General features: G+C 39.3%; 1 protein-coding gene across 6 annotated transcripts in view; it reads right to left on the reverse strand.

The window, feature by feature from the left end:
- Positions 1–24831, reverse strand: part of DMD (dystrophin) — a 2476968-nt gene that overhangs the window by 422867 nt on the left and 2029270 nt on the right. The gene's annotated exons all lie outside the window — the stretch shown is intronic.

Raw genomic sequence — 24831 nt, forward strand, 5'->3', positions numbered from 1 at the left:
CTAAAATCTGCTCCTTCAGCCTTTCCAAAGATTTAGTATGCAGCTAATCCTCTGTACTAAACCATTCTCTGATTATCATACCTAGAGTAGCTTCTTTTTTCTGAAGTGAACTCTGACCCTCAGAGCCAGTTTCTCTATTTGTTTCTAGTACTGGCAGTACCTTCCTTTAGTCAAAGGAAGTTTGTAGCCTTAAACATCTACAAACAATAAAACTCTATGGTTTTCTCAACATGGCTCTTTGTCACAGCCATGTGATCTCCCAACAAAGGGCGGTAGGAAGTGAGGCAGGCAGAGGGATTTGTATCTCTGGATTAACGTCTTATTTGTAAAGAAAATACTTTACAAGATACTTTAGGTTGTGGCAACACATTAAAATAGCCACACATTATGTCATCATTCTTTACAATAATCTCACCATTATTTTCCTTATCTCTTTTGTTCCTCATATCTAGATGTCAAATTTACACTGACAACATATTTGATGCCTAGGGAAAAGATCTGAGTCAACAGTTTCATAACATGATGTTCTATTAATTAAACATGATACACTGACATTAAACCTCCCAAAAAAAGAATATCACAAACTTGTTTCATATTTAAGTCATGGGGAGGAGTGAAGAGATACTAAGGAAAGACGGTGAGCTTGCAGGCCTGGCTCACACATGTGAGGTGAGCTCTGGAGAAGCGAGCTTACCTCTGTGCTGTCAGCACCTGGCACAGTGCTTAGCACATACTAGGCACTCAATAAATTGAGCTGAATTTTTTAATCATCTAGCTGCATTCACCTACTCTGCATATGTCTCAGGCATAATTTCATTTCTTAAAAGTACCAAGTTCCAACATCAGGAGACACAGACATGGCAAGCACTGACCATCTCTGGAGGTCAAGGTTTTCTACTTGTGTGTCCATGTAGAAGGGTGACTCTCTAGTTTCTTGTCCAAATGAGAATACTTTTGAGAGTATATGGGGGTGCTATTAATAATGACATGAGAATAACAGGCATAAACTGGGACTGTCCTGGGAAAAGCAGGATGGGTAAATTTACAGCCATCAGTAAAGCGGGAAAAATGTCCTAAGTCCTTATGCTTTTTCACTATCAGCTGAGGCAGCCTTTCTTCCTACTCATTCTCTCCAAGCAACAAAAGGTCTGTGACAGGATGTTTCCTTCCTGCCTGGGGTTCACTGAGGGTGGTGAATTGATCCCTGTGGCTGTTTCTCGCATTTAGGGAATGACAGGCAGAGAAAGGCCAGAGGTTCGGGCCACGGTGTGTGCACTCAGGTGTCTCCTCACCGTGCGGAGTGGACACCTTCAGCTCTGTTTTCTATGGGAAGGAAAATAAAAAGAGGGCCAATAACAAAATGCGCTTCAAAGAAAACATTTTGTGAGCCTGTGTGTAGCAGAGATAAGAACTAGGACACTGTCAAGAGAAAGATCCTAGAATAGCTTCTTGAAAGAAAGATCTTTTATTTTTTTTTAAAAAAGGAATATAAGTGAATGTTGCTACAACATCTATTGTGTATCATCTGCCATATTCCTCTTAGCAAATGAACATCAGAGTTTCTGCATTTGTCAGCAATGCAAACTGGAAAGAATTCACTTTCTTGAAATTTACTTTGAATTCTCCTTTATGGAGAAATAATTCATTCCATACATATTTCATACTTGACATGTAATAAATACCAAGTTTACATCTACAAAAATGGCTTTGAGGGGCTCCCATGTCAATCAAAAGTTTCTCCCAAGACATTTCTATGCATATCTAAGGAGAACAGGGAGGTAAAAAAAAAAAAAAAAAAGAAAAAAGAAAAACAAAAACCAAGAACATGAACGACAAAATTCAGGATTTTGATTCATAAGTCATGGATCAAGAATTGGTTTACCATAGGTGCATGGGGAGGCAAAGATATACAATGGAGAAAAGACAGTCTCTTAAGTAAGTGGTGCTGGGAAAACTGGACAGCTACATGTAAAAGAATGAAATGAGAACACTCCCTAACACCATACACAAAAATAAACTCAAAATGGATTCGAGACCTAAATGTAAGACCAGACACTATAGAACTCTTAGAGGAAAACATAGGAAGAACACTCTTTGACATAAATCACAGCAACGTCTTTTTTCATCCACCTCTTAGAGTAATGGAAATAAAAACAAAAATAAACAAATGGGACCTAATGAAACTTCAAAGCTTTTGCACTGCAAAGGAAACCATAAACAAGACGAAAAGACAACCCTCAGAATGGGAGAAGATGTTCGCAAACGAATCAACGGACAAAGGATTAATCTCCAAAATATATAAACAGCTCATGCAGCTCAATACTAAAGAAACAAACAACCCAATCCAAAAATGGGCAGAAGACCTAAATAGACGTTTCTCCAAAGAAGACATACAGATGGCCAAGAAGCACATGAAAAGCTGCTCAACATCACTAATTATTAGAGAAATGCAAATCAAAACTACAATGAGGTATCACCTCACACCAGTTAGAATGGGCATCATCAGAAAATCTACAAACAACAAATGCTGGAGAGGGTGTGGAGAAAAGGGAAACCTCTTGCACTGTTGGTGGGAATGTAAATGGATACAGCCACTATGGAGAACAGTATGGAGGTTTCTTAAGAAACTAAAAATAGAATTACCATATGATCCAGCAATCCCACTACAGGGCATATACCCAGAGAAAACCATAATTCAAAAAGACACATGCACCCCAATGTTCACTGCAGCACTATTTACAATAGCCAGGTCATGGAAGCAACCTAAATGCCCATCGACAGACGAATGGATAAAGAAGATGTGGTACATATATACAATGGAATATTACTCAGCCATAAAAAGGAACGAAACTGAGTCATTTGTTGAGACGTGGATGGATCTAGAGACTGTCATACAGAGTGAAGTAAGTCAGAAAGAGTAAAACAAATATCGTATATTAACGCATATATGTGGAACCTAGAAAAATGGTACAGATGAACCGGTTTGCAGGGCAGAAGTTGAGACACAGATGTAGAGAACGTATGGACACCAAGGGGGGAAAACCGTTGTGGGGTGGGGATGGTGGTGTGCTGAATTGGGCGATTGGGATTGACATGTATACACTGATGGGTATAAAACTGATGACTAATAAGAACGTGCAGTATAAAAAAACAAAAAAAACAACTAATACTAAACTTTCTTTGGGTGATTTGTATGGAAATATGTTAATATAAATGTTTCAGACATTACATGAAATTTCTAAAAATCTTATATGTTCTGGTATAATGTTATAAGTCATAATTCTAGTTATTACTTTAAAATGTATATCTCAGAAACAACTTAAAAAAAAAAAAGAATTGGTTTAAATTCAAAGTCCCTAATCATAGAACTTCAAAGAGATATGGCAAATTATACACATCAGCCTTTTCCTTTTGGAAAAAAGCAGAGAGAAGACAGTGCAATGGAAACCTCCTGCTAGTCTGGTTGCTCCTGAGGGCAGGAACCATATCTGCCTTGCTCACTGCTGTATCTCCAGCTTCCAGGATGGGAGTTGGCATGCAGCGGCTTTTGTTTTCAACAGAGTTATCAAATATACCATTGGATAAATTAATGAATGGATCAGTTATGTAAGAAGTCAAGTAACTGCAGAACATCAAAGAAGGTTGATAATGAGAGTCAAGGAGTTGGTCACCTTGGCATGTCATAGACGGTAGGGAACCTTGCTAGCAGTCCAGTTTACTGTATGATTGTCTTAACCATTTTTTTCCTCCAGTTTTCCAAGTCACAGCAGTTCTCCTCACTTCCCCTGGTATGATGGTAGGATTATCATTTGCCATTCTCCATCCATCCATTCATTCATTTTACAAACAAACACTGAACACTCACCAGGTGCCCAGTCCCAAGATGAACTTGACAGACACGGTCCCAGCCCGGGCTAAGGTTTTTCTCTTTTAAAGGAATAATATCATGGTTTAGATCAGGTACTCTGAATACAAAGCACCGTGAAAGCCGGACAACTCTTAACGCAGCAGAGATTCTAGGACATGACGAACAAACCTGAGAGAATCTTTTTTAATTTAACACTTAGAAAATCAGCTAAAGGGTAAAACTGTTTGCACAGAAAACGACACCATTTAAGAGGAGATTGAGTAATTACTGGGTTCTTTTGATTAGGTAGAAAACCTATCCTGGGAGTTAAAATCTCAAGGTAGACTTTTCTTGGCCTATTTACCTGTTTGGACTAGCCACATGGTCCTAAATTAATGACATAATTAAAAACTATTCTTCTCTACCAGAACCCCTCATCTTATGCAAGGTAGCTTTGGGGCCTAGGATTAATAATAACAAACAAGCCAACAAACCAGAAATCAAAATTTATTTTGCAATATCTTTTATCAGATTTCATGGACATTGGTGTATATTTAATTTTTAAAAATTTAGGGAAAGTTTAAATTGGGGAGGTGAGAAAAAAAGAAGGAAAAGAAAGAGATGGAAATAAGTACAAGGAAGATTCTGAAACAGTTTTCATAAACTTAGAAGCAATGAAATGGACTTAAAGCTGCAAACAAAAAGAATTTCATTGCTCACTGATTCTGTAGCCAACACTTTCTCTAATATCCCAGAGCAGCTATTTCAAATTGCCACTCTCCTTGAATCTCAGACTCTATCCCCATCACTCCGCATTTAACTACTGTTTCCGCTTCAATGAGACACATAAATTCAATAGAAGGACCCTATCTTAAGCTTTCACCTAACAAAAGTACCAGCAACTACACCTATTCTTCCCTCCTCCCCTGCAGCTACAGTAGAAGATGTGCCTTCATTCCTACCTGAGGTTACTGGGTATCCCTCATTTCTTCTGCATCCTCAACCTCTCCCTCTCTACTGTCTCCTTCCCACTGGCATTTACAGATGCTCAAGCCCCTCCTGTCTTAAGACCATGCTCTTCTTCTTGCCCCTATATCCATCTTCTGTTACTATGGTCTTTCTCTTTTCCCATCACAGCTACAAGTCTTGAAAGACTTGCTTTACCTTTGCTCCTTGATTTTCTCAGTTCCCAATCATGTCTCAACCCACTGTAATCTTGGCTCTCTATTTACCACTGAGTAATTACTGGGTTCTTCAAAATCAACAGTGAAATTACTCACATCAAGGTTATCAGTACCCACCGTGTTGCTAAATTAATGGAATATTTTTTGGTCTTATCTTTTACGTCTCTTTCATAGTACTTGACAAACCTGAATGCTACTTTTTTTTTGAAAGCCTCTCTTCCCTTGGATTCTGTGACATCACACGCACCTGGTTTGTCTCCTACCTACTGAATTGCTAATTTCCCTGTCTCCGCTGCAAGTTTATTTTTCTCTGCTTATCCCTGAAATGCTGGTGTTTTTCTGGGTTTACTCCTGGGCCTTTTCTTCTTCTCTATCTACAAACTTTTCCCTAAACCATTTCAAACCCTTGCAAGGTTTTAATCCCTATGTACTGACAAAATCCAATTAAATAGCTCTAGCTCAGAACTTTTTCCATAGGTATAGCTCACACACCCAGCTACCTGGCCATATCCATTTGTATGTTCCATGGGCAACTCAAACTCAACACTTGCAAGGCTGAACTCAATACCACCCCTCCTGTTTCAGCACCCTCCATCTCCTTCAAACAGACTCCATTTCTTTTGCAAAGGGTTTGGAAGAAAGGTATCACCATCTACCTGATTGTTTGAATTAGATGTCTGACTTAACTCTTCCCTTCAACTCACCTACCATAATCTAACAATCGTAATAGCATCAACTCTACCCTTTAGATAGCTATCGCATCTGGGTCCTTCCTACTGCTCTCCATCTCCACCACCACAACTTCGTCTAGATCATCATCATCACTCACCTGGATAACTTCATTAGTGTCCTGTCTCCAGTTTACTAAGCTTCTTTTGGTTCCTTGGACTGCCACGACATTTCTCAATTCCAGGCCTTTATACATACTATTCCCTCTGCCAGGAATTCTCCTCCAAATCCCCAACTGGACCTGGCTAACTCCTGTTTCTCCTCAGGTCTCAGCCAAGGTGAGACTTCCTTGGAGAAGCCCTCCTCATCCCACCAAACCAGGATGGGGTTATGTTTATGTCTACTCAGCACTAGCATAGCACTGCTTTTACCATATAATAGATGCGTGTTTAATTTCCTTCCTCCTCCATTATACTACGGATCAAAGAACACAGAGATCAAACCTGTCTTCTTTATTTATGATGCATCTCTAGTGTAGCGTAGTGTCTGGAACATCAAAACTCTTCACGAAATAAATGTATAAATAAATGTATGCTTGCATCAAAAGACTATTCCACCATGCTCCCTTCTAATCATTGGCAGTTAAATTTTTTTGTTGTTATTGTTTTATATGGAAGGGTTAATGTCTTATGAGTTCTTAGTACATAGGTTTCTGTTTAATTTTTTAAATTATAAAATCCTAATTAATGAACATCATGGGATATCAAAAATTTCCCCTATGGTGATATTTTTCATATATCATAAATCTTCCAGAAATAATATATAAACTTAAACAAATTAGAAGCCAAAAAACTGAGGTACAGCTATTTAGAAATAAATTTATGGAAGCACAAGGCCATGAACACCTGTGCAGTTTGTGCACTGAACAAACCAAAGATGCACCATCCACACAGTGAACTGTATGCTTTACAACCTGAACAACGCTTCATGGTGACTTGGAGTAGAAGCAAAAGAGAAGGGTTATTCATTTTCTTTATTTTTTTTCAAACTGCCTTTTGATGGTGAAGAATGGTTATTATTGTACTCTTGATTTTAAATCTATTTAATAGAGCTATTAGAATTTTAAAGACAGAAAGTATCTTAAAGGTCATGTGGAGGTTTCATCTATGTGCTAACTATGTTAGTGGTTGACAGCTGCATGAAGCATTGTCTTGAGTAATGTTCTGATACAGCACTGATTGATTAGTGTTGTCTCTCACGGGCAAAATGAGGGAGAAGTGAAAGGCATCAACTTATTTGCCTTCCCTGATCTAGTTAATCCTTTTATTTTCCAGATAAGAAAATTAAGGTCCAGAAAAGTAAGGCAACTTGCTCAAAGTTAACCTCAGTGCCAGAGGAGAACCTAGTTTTTTCTTTTTCTACTTCTAGCCCATGTCCCTTCTTTGACACCTGGTCTCTAGATTCCTTACTGAGATAAATTATAAATCTGAGCCCTGTGATTTACTACCTTTCAAATTTTAACTTATTTTCAAGGTTAACTTCCCGCCTTGGTTCGCAAGCATAAATAAATCTAGGTTTGCCATCTGAGAACACAGCATGATCACAGGAAATAGTCTTCAACATCGTAAAACTATCACATAAAATACAGTGACAAGTGCACCCCCTAAAAGGCCAATGTTATAAGTAGTAAGGGCCACTGTCAGTCAGGTTAAGCATTGCAGGAGGAGGAGGAATTTTGAGTAGGATAACAGAGAAATCATCTGTAATATCATTATGAGCCATAGTTGGCTTGAATCTACACAAATGGTGGAAGAATACTTGCAAAGACTTTTGTCCCGGTGCGAAGAGGTAAAGAATGGGATTAAATGTCTATTAATGTCCTAGACATGGTGCTAGGCACTGGAGATATCATGGTACAGAGAACAGATGTGATCCCTATCTTTGTGGTCATTACATTTCAGTGGAGAAGTCAGGCACTGAATAGTGATGTGAGCATTACAAAGTAGGAAGTACAAGAAACTTATTGGTGGTGGGGGGAGGATAATGCGATAATCCTGAATTTTGGGCAATTGCTACTCAGAGACAGACTACAGACATCAGTTTGCAGTAACTTTCTGTAGCTATTCTGTATCCAAATTGGATATCCAAAATAGACACTAGATTGCTATGGAAAATTTACAAATTTAATATTCACAAACTGGCATTTTAAAATAAGTGAATACAAATAAGACAAATTCAAATTGAGTAATAACGACTTACATCCCAATATACACTGGTTATAGAAAAAAGATATGGACCCTTAAGTCAGTATGTCCTCTGATGTCTAAAAGATGCTTATCACTGCATACTAGACGCTTTTCCACTTGCTTTGCAAATCAGGTTAAACATACCTGGTAATCAGGATTCATTACGTTTATTCACTCGGAAAACCAGAAGTACCTTTTCTCACTGAGATTTTGAAGGAAAAGTAAAACACCATTTATTTGGAGATTTTATGGGTGTCAGTGTGTGCTTTTATAAACAGGAAATGATTTATGACTTATCAAAAGGTATGCCTCTGAGTCTCTTACCTAATCTCTAAACCCAGCTGACTTTCCCCATTTCTCTAACACTGAGCATAGGGAAAGGAGACGCTCTTGATTAGCCGAGCGACACTGCTGCTCATACACCAACCTATATTTGACTGAGGGTTCGGGCATTGTGAAATAACCCAAATGCAGCATTCCAGATGAAAACTGCTCTGAGGATTTTCCACTCTGAAAAGTAGAAGGCAACCAAGTAGTTCTTATAGTTCCATACAACGGAAGAAACTCTCCTTGGGCAATATTATGTGACCTACAAAATATCATTTGTACAATGTTTACATACTAAGAAACAAGAGAAAGGAGCTGTTGTTGTAAATTAGAACACGACTAAAATGCTGATCCTGGAAAACTGAAACATGATTTTAATTTCTAACACTGTTTCTGCCCAGAAAGAAATAAGAGAAGTATCATTTAGTGATACAAAACGTGGCTCTCTGGAGGCTAGGGTATGGAACGGGTGAGGATCTATCCATTTTGATACAACCACTGACAATTTTCTACATTGTCATTGATTAGTGTAGTCAATAAGCATCGATTTAGAACCCACCATGTTCTAGAGTTGTGCTGCTCTGCCCAATACAGTAGCCACTGGCTGGACGTAGCTGGTGAGACTGAGACTGAATGTTTAAATTTTAGTTTAAATATAAATTTTTAAACTGATACTTTGTTCGGTTATTGAAAAACTTCAGTATGTTTAGAACAACATGGGTACACAAATCTGCTTTTTCAATGGTAAATTTTATGAAATCTAAATGCAGATCAAATATTTCCAATGAAAATATAGTGTCTGAATTGAGATGAGATGTAGTTGTAAAATACATACCAGATTTCACAGACTTGGAATGGAAGACAGCGCAAAAGATTTCATTAATACTTTTTCATTGATTGCATATAATAATACACTGGGTTAAATAAAAGATATTATTACAATTCATTCACTTGTTTCTTTTTTCTTTTAAAGAGTGTGGCTACTAGAAAATTTAAGATAACATACGTGGTTTGCATTATATTTCTACCGGACAGAACTGTTTAGATACTGTATGGACATTGGGAATACAAATCTGAACATCACCTGACGATTGTCTTGAAGGGTGGTAAAACCATTGCTAGAGCAGGAAGATACAGAGAAATGCCCAGAACACTAGGAGACATAGATGAGTAGCAATTAAATCAGAGTGAGGTCAAAGATGGCTTCCTGAAAGAAGAGATGCAAGCTTCAGTTGATTCTTGAAGTTTCAGTAGGAGTTGGATGAAGAAAGAAGGGCATTCAAAGAAGAGGGAATGGCATGTACAATAACCTTGACAGAAGCAGTATAATACAGTGATTAAGAACCCAGAATTGCCACTCTTTGGGTCATACTCAAGCTGTACCGCTAACTAACCGTAGGACCTCAGGCAAGTTATCTAACTTCTCTATGTCTGTCTCTTTCTCTATGAAATGGGGATAAGACTATCACTTACCTCATAAGGTTATTGTGAGAAATGAATGAGCTAATAAAATACTGGTCAGAACTATGTCCAATGCCACATCAGTGTTTGCTGTTATCACCATAAATAATTAAAAGAAGTAATTCCCTTATGATTGGAGTACAGGGTTTGTATGAGAGGGTCATCTGAGATGGGGCTACCAAGCGGATGGGGCATCACACATTCACCTAAGCGGTTTGACCTTTTATCCTTAAAGCTGTGAAGAATTAGTCACGTGTAAAAACAATATCTCAGGCATAAGGGTAGCAGAGAGTTTAGAGGGGGCTAAGGACCTACGTAAGAGATAAGAGGCCAGTGCAGCAACCTAGTTGAGAAGCGATGCAGGGGTCGGGGAGGGCATGAATAATGTGGCAGTGGCTGCTAGCTGCTCTCAAAACCTTCACTCCTTCTTTGTGGGTACCCAATTAGACTTTACTTCCCAGCCTCTCTGCTGTTACCTGTGGCCAGGGGACAAACTTCTAGCCAGTGGAAGCTGAGTGCGAGGGATGTGGGCCACCTCTTGTGACAGTCCCCTTTTGGCTCCAGAATGTCTTCAGAAGGGCAATCTTGGAAAGTGGGTATTGAAGATGGAAGAGCCTTGCTGGCCCGGGTGGGCTCACTCCTCCTTTCCCACATACACACCTAAACACCGACTAACATGGAATCACCTTGGACTGCTTACATGAGAACGGAATACACTTCTATATTTCAAAGCCATTTTATAGTCATACCTCTGGAGGAATGTTTGACATAGCAGTTAGCCCATCCTAACTAATATAGATATGAAAAGAGCTAAAAACATTTTTATGAAGTAGAAAGACTTGATGGCTGATAAGGTATGGGAGTGATGAAGAAAGTCGTCACCAAATTCTTTGAGTGGCACAGTCTCAAATGTTATCTTGAATGCAAACATAAACAGTGAGCCAACAAGTATTTTCTTTGTGACCTTGTCAAAGCATATTTTACGCCAACCACGTAAGCAGTAAGGCAGGAACAGAACTAAAATTTTGATTAGGCTGAAGAAATTAAGCATATACTTAAACTTAGCAGAAAAGAGGTCAAGTTTCAAAAGAAATTGGGAAATCTGAGTGACCCTTCTAAGTCTACACAAGAAGAAAACTGAGAGAAGTCAGTTGGTTAAGGTCATAAGAGTCAAGTAGATTTTAAATTCTAGACAAGCAGGTTTTGGGTTCCCAGAGGACAGAGGGTAAGGAAGAGCAGTTCTGATATACCCAAACTATGAAAATTGAATACTGATTCCAAGTCAATAGCCTAGTATACTCCTGGGTAAATAAACAAGGGCCTCCAGAAGGAAGGCCAGAGCCTGGTGTCTCTTCATCTCCAGAAATCTAGATGTGGCTTACTCTTGGGATGGAAAAGCGCTAAATCTTCCCAGGGCTCTAAGGACTCCTGCTCTGTATAATGGAAAAAGGGATATATCTTCAAGGGATTTTGCAAAATATGGTAGTTCCACGGAATCAAATCCAAGACCAAAGTCAAAGGCCACGGTCAGACCCGGCATCAGGCCAAGAGTCTTGAGCCCACAGCTCCATTCCATTTCATGCCCACAGCAATTCTAACCAGCCAGGCAGGTCAGCAGAAGCTCACGCAGGACCAGTATGAAAGGGGTGTGAGATGAATGCTGCCACTGCCATTCTGGTAACTGGCGTGAGCTCTCGATTTCACCGTGATTACCATAATTCCTTCTGCCTTCTGTGACTTCCTTCTGATACTTGTTTCAGGTTAAGAACCATATTTCTTTCTACTAGATCTCTCAAATCATTTTCCTTATGGCGTTTCTTCACAGGAGTGATACATTTTCCTCATCACGATTTTTGAAAACATGTGATGAAAAAAATACTGCATGCTATCTGCAGTAATTACTCTTTCCCTTGCCTTAGAAAAAGTATTCTAGGGGAAAAAAATGACGAGTACTGTAGAAGTTGTGAAAATGGGCATTTACGGTTTCTGACAGGGCTTTGTTAGCCTCTGGCTGCTCTGGACTTTACCAGCCACATATGCTAACGACCTGCGGGCTGAAAGATCAGCCCTTCCTACCTCTAAATCAATGAACTTCTAAAACCCACCCCACAGTGTATCAGGGTGCCCACTAGCAGACAGGGTCTGAGATTAACCTGAGCACTCACTAGGTGTCAGATACTGGCCTAAATGAGTCCAATGTATTAATTCACTTAATTCTCATAACAACCCTATGAAGTTGGTACAATAATTTCATTGTACATGTAAGGAAACCACGGTATAGAGAGGTCATCCACCAAGACTGTGGCAGTCAAGATACAGCAAGTTATCATTCTTTGCCTGCCCTGGATTCTTTACAGTTGCTGTTCCTGAAGTAATGATTGTGTCTAATCTTGGGTGAATAAAAATCAGCCAGTCAATATGAGAAGCTCTAGGCCCATGAGACAATCATCTCTTGTATTAGATTATTTCCCTAAGTCTTGTAACAACAAAAACAGCAGTGACAGCAGCACTGTCAGTAAGCATTTACTGAGCACCTACTAGCGCTGTGCCATACACCGTATCAGGCGCTTTCCCTGTGTTACATCAATTCAACCCCAGTATCCAGTGGGTCTGAGCTGAGCTTCCTTGGGCTGCAGCCTCTCCCTTTAGCAACCACTTAGGTCCTCAGTCATTTAGGCTGGACTGCTCTGGTGGTGGTTTATACCTCAGGGACCCCTCCTTGAGGTGAAGTTAGAACTTGGCTTTGAACCCTGGGTACCTGACCATATTTTGCCAATTTTCTCTCCTTAAGGAAATGGACACTAGTTGTTACCTAGGAATTGCTCCTCTCTGGATAAAACCTACCTTGTCCTCCCTTCCCAAACCAAGGTGCTGACACACTCTTCCCCTTCTACCAGATCCCATCTTTTAGTTATTCATATCTTAGTTACTAGACCTAAGTTTACAACTTCCTTTGGGCTACTGTCACTGGGATAGCTGGTCCCTTTCCTTGGGGACTTGCCACACCAACAGCCAGGACAGTCCCTCTAGCCTCCTCTCAGTTAGCTGGTGCAGCCGTCACGTCTCTTGTCAGAGCCAATGTGGGCCACATCTCACCTACTGACAGAAGAGTTCCCTAACAACGGCATAGACTTGGAAGTGCCTGCAGGCAGGGACCTGGTCTTATCTTCGTATCTCTAACAGCTCTCCAGTGCCTCACACATAGAACATTCCTAATACACATTTGCCGAATGAATGAATGGATATTGAAAGGTATCAATCTTCATTTTCCCATCCCACTGTTAAAAATCAGGGAGATAAGTCAAATTACTAGTTAGAAAAAAACATACCAGTTCTAGTTGATAATCTGACAGAAAAATTTACACTGCAGGTTATATTTTTACAGTAAAAATTTCCATCACGTAACTGGAATTAATTTTTTCCAAGATAGTAGAAATGTACTGGTGTAGTTATGAGGTGAAGGGGATTTAAAGAACATAAGAAAAAGAAGAACATTACAATCTGGTTAACATAACCTAATCCTGGGAAAAGAGCTTTCAATTCATACAAAGACTGAAATCTACAATTTGATATATACATTGTCTTATTAAAAAGGAAGGCTGATTATAATGAAATGCTACCACCATGCAAAAATTAGCTTGGTGTATAAATTAGACAAACCACCAGTGTGGCAATAGTTGGAGCAAACTCCTTTGAATGGGATTCCATAGGGTAGTTTTTTAGTTCCAAAATGGTCAAATCACACAATAGTTAGAGATATAACTAAGAATTATGTTCTAAAAAAATTCTGTAACAGAAGGTAATTAGTATCTATTTGGGGAATGCTGGATCTTTACTGAATCAGACGTGATTCTGCAGAGAAACGCTTCATGTTGCCCTCTACTTTCGGCAGTCTGTTTAGCTAAAAACACATCAGATAAGGGGCTTCCTGGTGCATGAAATGAAGTTATACATTTGTGAGCAGAAAGAAGGCATTCGTTGCCTGCTCTTGTAGCACACTTGGGACTGTGGAAGGACCAGAGAATTTCTGGAACTGTATACTAAATCGAAACTCTTCAGTTCTATACATTTTTTAAGCAATGAGTCATTTTCAGACTTGGGATTTTTCACTTCCTTCAAATTTGTTAAGTTATAAAATCTTTTTTTAATGAAACCATACTCAGAAGTGTAATATATGAAAGAGATAAAAGATCAAAGTGTTCAAGTGGGGGGTTGGGAGCCTTGAAAAGAGCTCATATGACCCCCTCGCCCCATCTGCCCCTTTGGCCTCTGAGGCACCCTGTAGCACTTGTAGAATGCCTTGAAGCATGGTTTGAAAGCCACCAGATGTGGGGTAACTCTCTTACTTTTCAGTTGTTGTAACTGAGATTTAAGAATTTAAGGGACTTATGCAAAATCACGCAGACAAGTGAATCGGCAGAGAGAGAGAAAAACCAGAGGTGTTTTCACAGCCTTTGACCTCACTTTCTCACTGTCCTGTCTCCAGGAACAGGGCTCCTCAATGGTCCATGGATGGGCGGCCTGAGTATCACCCGGGAGCTTGTTAGAAATGGAGTCTCAGGCCTTGCTGAAGACCTGCTAAATCAGAATCTCTGGGGTGGGACCTAGGAATCTGCGTCTTGACAAGCTCTCCAGGTGACTCTATTAATCACCCTGATACTTGAACGCCCCTCCTGCTTTGCCTTTCCTTCTGGCCCTCACTCTCCAACTCCCAAGCTCCAAAAGTAGTGGATGCTTAAATTATTGGGAGTGAAAATGTTGTCATGAAGAAAAGAAGTCAGGGGAGGAAAAGAGGGAAAAATTACTCCAGAGCTATTAATCCCTCACCTCAGGCCCATTTAAGTCATTTTGGAATTTAAGTATTTTTGTTTAATGGTAGCATTATGAAAAGGACTAATACATTCTACTATTCTTCTTTCTCGTTCAACTTTTTTATGGGTAAATTAGAAAATCATTTTTTTGAATGAAATGTCTTCATGTTTATGACATAACATTTATTATATAATTTAACGTTTAAATAGGAGGGCTAGGGCATGCAGCCATTTGGCATGTAGAAGACAACATGCACACACATGAATACACAAGTAGTGAACTTTAACAAAAAAAGTATGTCGATTACTTTACAAAAGATATGCTAATTAGATTTTCACAAATAAAATGATATATGAACTCACCAAAGAAAGACACTATTTCAAAGTAATCTCTGGTAACTTCTTTTGCACCATGAAGGTCCGTGAAAACGAGGAGGGTATAAATTACCCAAATTGTGTGAAATAGGAAAATGATGCAGAAACATTTTCATAAATGCAAAGAGGGAGGGCAGTTAAATACAACCTCTTGGACCCCTCCTTATCTACTCCTCTTTAAAAAAAATCTGTATTTCACTCACTGATGTTTCAAGTTAAAGTAAATGATTTTCTGACTCTTCCAAAAATCTTTGGAGTAAATTAAAGATGATGTGAAGTATCACAAAATCAAGATTGAGAGTAACTACCTTGAAGGAATAGATTATTTTAGAATGTGAAAGAATAACCAAGGTCTATGCAAGGTTATTTTTGCTTTGAATAGAAATCCTGAGTGCAATGTGTAAGAATATAAAGCTATTCCCAACATGCAAAAATTCTGTAGGCTTTTTCAAATGAACCCTCGAAGTATTTTAACTCTGCTACTGCGAGAAATATGTATGTGCTAGGTTTCCCAAATGGAATTCTCTATTCCCAGAACAATCTTTTCTGAAGCCACAAGAAATAAATAGAATTCAAAGTTCTTATGCCTGATATACTGTGACTATGCCCTCTTTCAGAAAACACATCACCTAGTTTTTATGTTTCTCTGCACATTATATATTGCCACAAAAGACATATTTCTCAGACTTCCCTGCTGGCGCAGTGGTTAAGAATCTACCTGCCAATGCAGGGGACACGGGTTCGAGCCCTGGTCCGGGAAGATCCCACATGCCGCAGAGCAACTAAGCCCATGTGCCACAACTACTGAGCCTGCGCTCTAGAGCTCGCAAGCCACGACTACTGAAGCCCACAGGCCTAGCCCCCACTCGCCGTAACTAGAGAAAGCCCGCATGCAGCAACGAAGACCCAACACAGCCAAAAATAAATAAATAAATAAACTTATTTTAAAAAAATGACATATTTCTCCTAATTTAGGCTAAAATGCATGATTTTTAAAAACAATCAAACTGAAAATTGCAAATCCAAAAACATGTATATAAATTCATACCTCTGAAATTATGGCTTTTCACAGCACAAGTTCCACTAGATATTTAAAAAAATCATTATAGCTTGTTGACTTCATAAATCTTTGACAACATTACCTCTGAATAAGAGATTGTATGGGGTTATACAGTATTTTCAACCAAAAGTTGCAGTACTTGGCTTAAAGCACACACTACACCGAAGCTTATGTTTGAGATTATTTTGAAATCTCTAAATTGCTCAGCAGGCAAAAACAAGCAATGCAGCCCACTAATAGCTCATCAGCCCTTTGGCTTTGAATCATCTAAGCTATAACTCAAGGAAGGTGAGAAAGAACATTTGTCACTCTCCAGGGTGGCACCTGAACCTCAGGAATCCCCGGGAGACAGAGCCAACTGATGCCTCAGATCTCCCACCATGCTCTGCCATCAACTCCCCACTGGCAAGGAGTCCACAATGGAAATGGTCACACTTTTCATTTCAGTCCTTTTATAATGCACCCTCCCTCTTCATATTCTCCTCGCAACTGAATTAGTTACTGTTTCAAAGAATGGGGGCCCTGTGCTTGGTTAGGGTGGGGTATAATTACAAGCCAGTCTATTTGTTTGGAATAAAATGGTCAGAAACAGAACAATAAGCACAGAAGTCTGCTAGAACAGGCTTTCGGTTTATCAACACAAAGAGTTTTCTTCATGACTTCCTTGGACATCAGTTGCCTTTAAAGATAGAGTTGCTAATAATTTCCTTTCCTCTTTACTAGTTTAATTATGCAATCGAATGTTAAAGCATTTGGCAAGCATTTGGCCCAATTTAACTATTTTATTTTTATTTTAACTATTTCCAATACAGATTAGCAATCTTGGTCAGTAAATAATCCTAATAACGTGTATGCTAACATTACACAGGTTACATATACATAAGTGGTATAATATTGCCAACATGTCCACTCAAGCCCCAAAGTAACAATCTCCATGCCCATCATGGTGTTTCAGTCTGGGTTCCCACGAAAATGAAAGAAGATTTGGGTACAAGTAGTTTATTTAGGAGGTGATCCTCGAAAACACTGTGGGGACTAGGAAAGGGAGACAGGAAGGGGGAGAAACAATCACGAATGCTTTACTGAGCAGATCACTGATGTGGGCAACTGGAGCTTAGCATTCCTAGGACCCTCTGAGAACTTGTGGAACATGCTTCAAAATTATCCCAGTGAGGGGAGAGAAAGTTGAGGTTTTCACAGACCTACTCTCATTCCTTATCCCTTACTGGCACTTCTGTCCTGGCCCATATGTCCATCTACCACCCCAAACCTAAAGGGATATGGATAGGATATCTACAGCATCTCTTCTACATGATCTGAGATGTTATCTCCAATCTACACCCACAAAACAGTATACAGGATCTTGTACTCCAAATGACAACAGATGCACACACCGTATACACAGGATTTGATCGGGTTTGCAAAACTTCCTACATTTCTTTGTATGTAAACTGAATTCATCCCTCAAATTTTAAGGTAAAATCTTACCTATGGCTAGAAAACTGCAGCATAGAAATTCCTCAGAGTTTTAAAAGATGTGCTTTGGGTTCAGTTCTGACTACATACATAAAAAAACTATTTCCGTTTCAAGGGCTAGGTCAGAGTTCTTAAAGCCAAAATAGCAAGTCTCAAATCTCAGGGCATTTTCATAACTGGATGCTCTGTATGTACGGGTAAAAGTTGTAAATGAGTAATTATCATATAATGTGTGAAATCAAAAAAGAGAAATTTCCCTAAAGAAAAGTACCAATAAAATGTTAATGTAAATATCTGTCACTTAACAATAAAGGACAAAAAACCATCACTGACATATAATTTAAAGTCTGCAGTCCTTTTACGATTCACATCATAAAGGACCTCTTGACATGACATTGATATTTTTCCTAGAAGACTATAAATAGTATCTGAATGTGCTCTGCGAGCATCTCCGATTCATCCCCAGCAGCAGATGCCCAAACGCTGTCCGGCACCCAAAAACTTCCGGATGCTCTTGACAGAGCTGCTTGGTACCTCTCAGATGGATACTGGGCAGGAGGAGGGATGGATGGCAGACAATCAGTGTCTCCTCCTTCTGTCAGGATGCTCAGGTGCCCTCACTGCCAGCTGCTGCTCTCAGCCTCATGTTAGAATGCTGTGGTTGTGAAAATCAGAGCACAAAATGAGCTTATCTGGAACAAACTAAGATTCTGGGCTCTGGAGTCAACCAGACATAGGCTTGAGTCTCAGCTCTGGGACCTTTGGAGAATTTCCTATTTGTTTCCTCACCTGCAAAATGGAGATGATAATAGTACCTTCCCCGAAGGTTTGTTGTGGTGTATGTACAGTGCTTAGAACTTAGTACTCAAGAATTACTAGCTGCTGCTATGATGATAATTATTATGGAAGGAAGGAAGGAAGCAAGCACAGGAGGTCCATGGGAAACTGGAACAAGACTTACGGAAATCTAGCAAGCGGAGAGTGCTTTCCCTTTCTCCAGAGCAGTGACTTTCAAATTGTGGTCCATGGACCAGCAACACCACCTGAGAACTTGTTAGAGATGCAAATTATCAGGGTGAATTCCAGACTAAAGGAATCAGAAAATCTGGGGGTCGGGTCCAGCCGTCTGTGTTTTAACAAGCCCTCCAGGAGATTCTGGGGCATCGTCAACTTTTGAGAACCACTGCTCTAGCTGCATAACAGGAAGGGTAAATGCCTAGCTGAGTTTAGTTCTTAAACATTACCATCCCCTCCCTCATGAGTGGTCCTCTCCTGGACGTTTCTGTCATCTGAAATTTTCATTTACATTTTTCACGTATACACCGTCTAGCCCGTGGGTAAGGCCTTTTAAAGATGGAAGTAGATAACTAGCTGCAAGGGATTGTTTGTCCGCTGTCCAAAGCCAGAAAGACTAACTAGAAAGAATTTCAGGCTATTTTGAGTTTTATTCTTTGTTTTAAATATATTAGTACGTAAGAAACAGGTAAGTATTTTAGTATGTTAACAATCACCATATAATCAAGCCTTATCAGAGCATCATATAATTGACATCCCACAGCCGGTATCTTTAAGTTTAAAAAGCGAATGATAGCTACTCTTCAAATATAATTAGAAAACAAACATGATTGTGCAATAAAGTGTATGCATTAATATAAAGTTAGATTTCAAATCCTAAGGCTTGTAGCGTAACATTTTCTTAGCCATATGTTTAATAGCTATAAAGAAAAGACAATACTTTCTACTGCTGAGAAATTTGATTATAGAGGAATCTTAAGTATTGTTTTCATTTAAAATCTTAAATGGTATTACGACATATGTCCTTGAGATTTCAAAGGCATACATATTTACATAAAATGTAGTCATTTCTCCCACTTCTTCATTGTTGAAATTGCCTTCGCCAACAGTTATGCGGTGTCAAAATGGGATGAGAATGCGTGGGAGCAGAAATTTTTTGCAGTCAAGCTTTACTAACATCCGCAGCTATTCACAAACTACCAATGAAACAATATCCGTGTCTAAGAAGGAGTGTGGAAAAGCTGGCTGTTAAAACTCTTCCCTTAATTCTCACCTATGCTGAAAGGAGAGAATATGAGAGTCAGAAGACCATAGTGATATGTGGGTTTCCTCCAAAGAGTCTGGTATCATTGGCCTGGGGTGCAGTCTGGGCATTTTTTAAGCTTCCCAGTTGATTCGAATGGTCATCAGAGCCATTGCCTTAGAGATCGCCTCTAATCTCATCATTTCCCATTATGTAAATACGACTATAATCTGTACTAGCTGGTAACTGGTGGGGAGAAACACGAGTGTTGGGTTCTTGGTACTTCTGCCCAGCCAGATGTTGGTCTCTTCTACATTAGGATTTTCTTAAATGAGCCAGGCCAGGGAGTGTGGCCTTGTGTTCCTTTCCCCATGTGTCTTAGTCTGTTTGGGCTGCTCTAACAAAATACCACAGACTGGGTGGCTTACAAACATCAGAAATTTATTTCTCATTGTTCTGGAGGTTGGGAAGTCCCAGATCAAGGCACCAGCATGCTTATGTGCAGTGCCTTCTTGCTATGGCCTCACGTGGTGGAAGGGGTTTAGGGATCTCTTTGGAACCTCTTTTATAAGACTTTAATTCCATTTATGAGGACTCCACTCTCATGGCTTAAGACCCTCCAAAAGCCCCACCAAGTAAACGCAATCACACCAGACATTAGGATTTCAGCATATGAATTTGGAAGGGACACAAACATTCAGATCATAGCACCAAGCAAGGTAATACATAAAATGTTACCGGTACTTCCCTAGTGCTCCAGTGGGTAAGACTCCACGCTCCCAATGCAAGGGGCCCAGGTTTTATCCCTGGCTGGGGAACTAGATCCCACATGCATGCCGCAACTAAGAGTTCGCATGCCGCAACTAAGAAGTCCGCCTTCCGCAACTAAAATAAAAAGATCCCACACACCGCAACTAAAGATCCCGCTTGCCTCAACTAAGACCCAGCACACCAAAATAAATAAATAAATTTAAAAAAATAAAAATAAAATGTTACCACTTTGATACAAAATGAACCAGTATTGAATATCCATTCACTGACTCCTTTTAGCTATTTATTTATTCACTCAGGCTTTAAGTAAATATTTATTATGTGGAAGATGTATACAAGTACAAAAAAGTGTGAAAAGACCTGAAGAAGCTTACAGCTTAGAGGGGAATACAAATCCACAGACAATTAAAATACCATATGACAAAGGATAAGATAAATGTGTTGAGGTAGCACATTAAAGATGCAGGGGAACCAGTTTGGGATATTCAGGAGTGTCTGTATGAGGTGCCAGCAAGCAAAGGTGAGAGAGGAGGGACAGAGTGTTCCTAAGAGAAGGAGCTCTGTGCATGCAGGGGCAGAAACAAGAAATAAAAATACTTCATTTGATTGTGGAGTTCAGTGAAGAGGGATAAAGCCTGAGGGGGTTACATAAAGTAAGAGCATGAAAGGCTATATAAGCAGTGGAATGCTGGTAAATGTTAAATAACAGGCTTTGGGGCTGTTCAGGGTGCCCTAATTGTAGCGTTTGACTATTTCTGTGGTATAAATACTCCCACCGTGACCAATTTCAACTTACCAACTTGATGTCACTGAATGAGGAATTCAGTGGAAAGAGATGCATACAATTGGCTCTTAGGAGCCTATGTGAGCCAGTTCCAGCACACCACTGCAAAGTTATAAGCCACTTTTATCGCGGGGGAGCCATTCAGGGCTTTATTCAGGGAAGAAAGAAATAATACATGCTTGCTATTGTTTTTTAAGCAGTGTTGCATTCCTTTGGTACATCCACATACTTATACTTCTAAGGACAGATATTTGTGTATTGTCTGGCCCAGGGACAATTAGCCCAATTAGAGAGTTATTATCACACCTTAACTGAGCAAAAAAAATTAGAAAAGCACTCTTCCTGTCCTGAGAAGGGAATATCAGGGTTAGGTAGGGAGTATCAAATCCAGTTCAAATATTATAGCCCTTGATTTTTTTTTAATAACCAAGGACTTCTGGTCAAAAGGACACATGTAACAGAAACAAAGACTACATATCTGAGTGTAATGTGTATTTGCTTTTGTGAATATTCAATTATACTAGATGAATAAGTTTGCACTTGTAAAACACTGGCAACACCTTTTAAGATGTTTTAGGTGTAATTAGCTAGTAGAAAAAGTTTGTTAGACGTACAGAATTCTTAGAATGTGTTAAGTGTAAGGTAAGTAGTTAACAGGTAGAGCAGGTTTGTGTTAAACACAGATAGTGAGGAATGGAAGGACCAAAAGATACCTAATATTCATGAGGCACCTGGGCACTAAAGATTCATAATATACTAAATACACATGAGATCAAATGTAAAAGAGGCACTAAAGGGCTTCCCTGGTGGCGCAGTGGTTGAGAATCTGCCTGCCAATGCAGGGGACACGGCTTCGAGCCCTGGTCTGGGAAGATCCCACATGCCGCGGAGTGACTAGGCCCGTGAGCCACAACTACTGAGCCTGCGCGTCTGGAGCCTGTGCTCCGCAACAAGAGAGGCTGCGATAATGAGAGGCCCGCGCACCGCGATGAAGAGTGGCCCCCACTTGCCGCAACTAGAGAAAGCCCTTGCACAGAAACGAAGACCCAACACAGCCATAAATAAATAAATAAAAATTTAAAAAAAAAAAAAAAAAAAAAAAGGTCAAAGCAAATGTTTGTTTGTTTAAAAAAAAAAAAAAAAAAAAAAGAGGCACTAAATATACAAGAGGCGCTAAATAGTCAGGATAAAATAAATATTCATGTGCACTTAATATTCACGAGGTCTTAATTCAGCCACCCACTGGTGACACCCATTCTAGCCCCCTAAATCCTCTGCCTAAGAACAACACAGCTATTTATCAGGCTAATTGGCAAGCTATAGCCGTGGCCATGCATTCTTGTCTCTGTCTCTGGTAAAGTGTGTGTCACTGACCCAGTCACCACCCCATGGCTGGCTCCCTTGCTGGAAACTCAACTTGGGTCCTTGTAAGCGCACCCTTAGTGGGGAAGCCTGATGCAGCAGAGACAGGACATATAGGCAATACGTATCCCAGAATTCAAGTAATGTGGCCCTCGAGCCTGTTTATAATCAGCCCTAAGTGTGTTAACTTATCCCATACCTTTCCCCCTTGTTTCTCACTGTGTGTCTTAACTGATTTTAATAAACTGTGTGATTTGACTGTTTTAATTTGGTCTGGGAGCCTTTCTTTTCCATGATCTCTCAGATAGGTTGACCGTTAGTGTACTTGGAGGTCACAATTGCATCATGTCAATTGCCCACGTGATAGGTGGATATACTATAAAGCAAGAATAGTAAAATGTTAATCGCAAAATATAGGTGGTGGCTATACGGATGCTCACGGTAAAATTCTTTCAATTTTGCTGTACGATTTAACATTTTTATATCCTTTCGTAGTTTTTATACAAATGCCACCATTTTGTTGCCATGTCTTCTTCTGTAAATATGATTATTAACCATTTAACTTTGAAATATTTAAACAACAGCTTTGGGGGGCATGCTTTTCCTGTATGACTTACTGATTGAGAGATTTAGGGTCCCCTGTGGTCCAGAAGTCTATTCTGGAGTTTGAGATTATTTTGAAGAATTATTTGGGCTGAGGTGGTGAGGTTAGGTGGAAGGTCCTCCCAGCAGACAGAAGTATGGAGATACAAGGTGAGTAGTGTCTAGGTAGCTTTGATTTTCTGGCTATATATCTCCCTCATGGGGAGTCAAGGAAATGGGGCCTGGGAGAAACTAGATCATGAATGACCTTGAATGCTACTCCAAGAGTGTGGGAGTTTATCTTAAAGGTACAGAAGAGTTTTAAACATGGATATGGAGGGAACAGGGTCAGCCTTCATGTTAAAAGATGACTCTGGCTAAGGAACTGATACTAGATGCAGGAAAAAAGAAATTTGGAGTTGATGATGATAATTCCTCTAATTTGCTTAATCATTTGCTGCATTTTTAAGGAATAAACTTGATTTTCTATGGAGCAAAAAAAGCACAAAAGAAAAACATCTTGAAATGGACTGACTTCTGAAATGATTTGTGAGACCACATCTAGAAAAGAAATACAGGAGGAAAAGCCCACAAATAAATATTTCATCAAAGAAATGTTGAATTAAAAAAAATAGGCATCATATTCTGATGATGCTTGCTTACTTTCACTTATCCATTCAAAGAATATTTTTTAAAAACCCGTATGAATCACTTGATGGCATTTAAAACAATGCCAAAACAAATTTGGATCTAAAGTATCACTGAAGGACATAACTCAATTGGATTAAAATGTTATTATTTAAATAAATAATAAGCAGAAACAGAATTAGATCTTGGTGTTTATTTCAACATATATTATCACTGAATGCCAGTGTAAAAGTAAACACACAATTTGGAGCAATTTAACTTAACATTTGTTGGGATTTATTTACTGCCCATTTATTTAAGGCACTCCACTAGATACTGCACGGGGCTATAGGGATGAAAAAATATATTCTCAAAGAGTTAATAGGATAATGATAACGATAGAGAATGTTCTCCAAAAACTAAACACAATTAGTTCAAATAAAGTACAAATAAAGAGCTTTAGAGATTTGAAGAAGGGAGAAACATAACTGGTTGGAGGATCCAGAACTGTGGTTGAGGAGCTGTGGGAGATGGTCCCTCAAGGATGATTAGGATACTGGCAGGCAAAAGGCAGGGAGAAAGCCAGGAAGGTCCAAAGAATTTCACGATGCAGAACTTAGATTCTTCCTTATAAAAAGGCAAGACAGTGGCTCATGTGGACCATGAACTATTTTGAATGAAGATATCCAAAAACCTGTGTATAATTTCTATGGTAGTAGCAGATTTTCCCAGCATCCTCTCAGCCCAAACATCATAATCTAATTGACTATTAGGCTTCTCAGGGCAGCATCAGAGACATCTCCAGCTCAGAGTATATACACTTTGGGATAAACCTTTGAAGACGGAACATGTTGCACTGTGACTGATTTGCCCATTTGTCTCTCCAACTATACTCTGGGCTCCTTGAGGCCAAGGGTTTTATCATTTTCATCCTTAAATCTAACAGTTAGTACAGGGTTTAACACCCAGCCAGTGCTCAATTAATGCTTATTGAATTAATGAATGTATATTACAAGGAACTCTACTCAGTGCTCTGTGGTGACCTAAATGGGAAGAAAATCCAAAAACGAGGGGATATATGTGTACATATACTGATTCACTTTGCTGTACAGCAGAAACTAACACAACATTGTAAAGCAACTATACTCCAATAAAAATTTTAAAAAAAGAATTAGTGAATGAATCTATCAATCAAACAACAGTATATCAAA

The sequence above is a fragment of the Balaenoptera ricei genome, chromosome X (genome assembly GCF_028023285.1).
Source record: "Balaenoptera ricei isolate mBalRic1 chromosome X, mBalRic1.hap2, whole genome shotgun sequence".
In the NCBI taxonomy this organism is placed as follows: domain Eukaryota; kingdom Metazoa; phylum Chordata; class Mammalia; order Artiodactyla; family Balaenopteridae; genus Balaenoptera; species Balaenoptera ricei.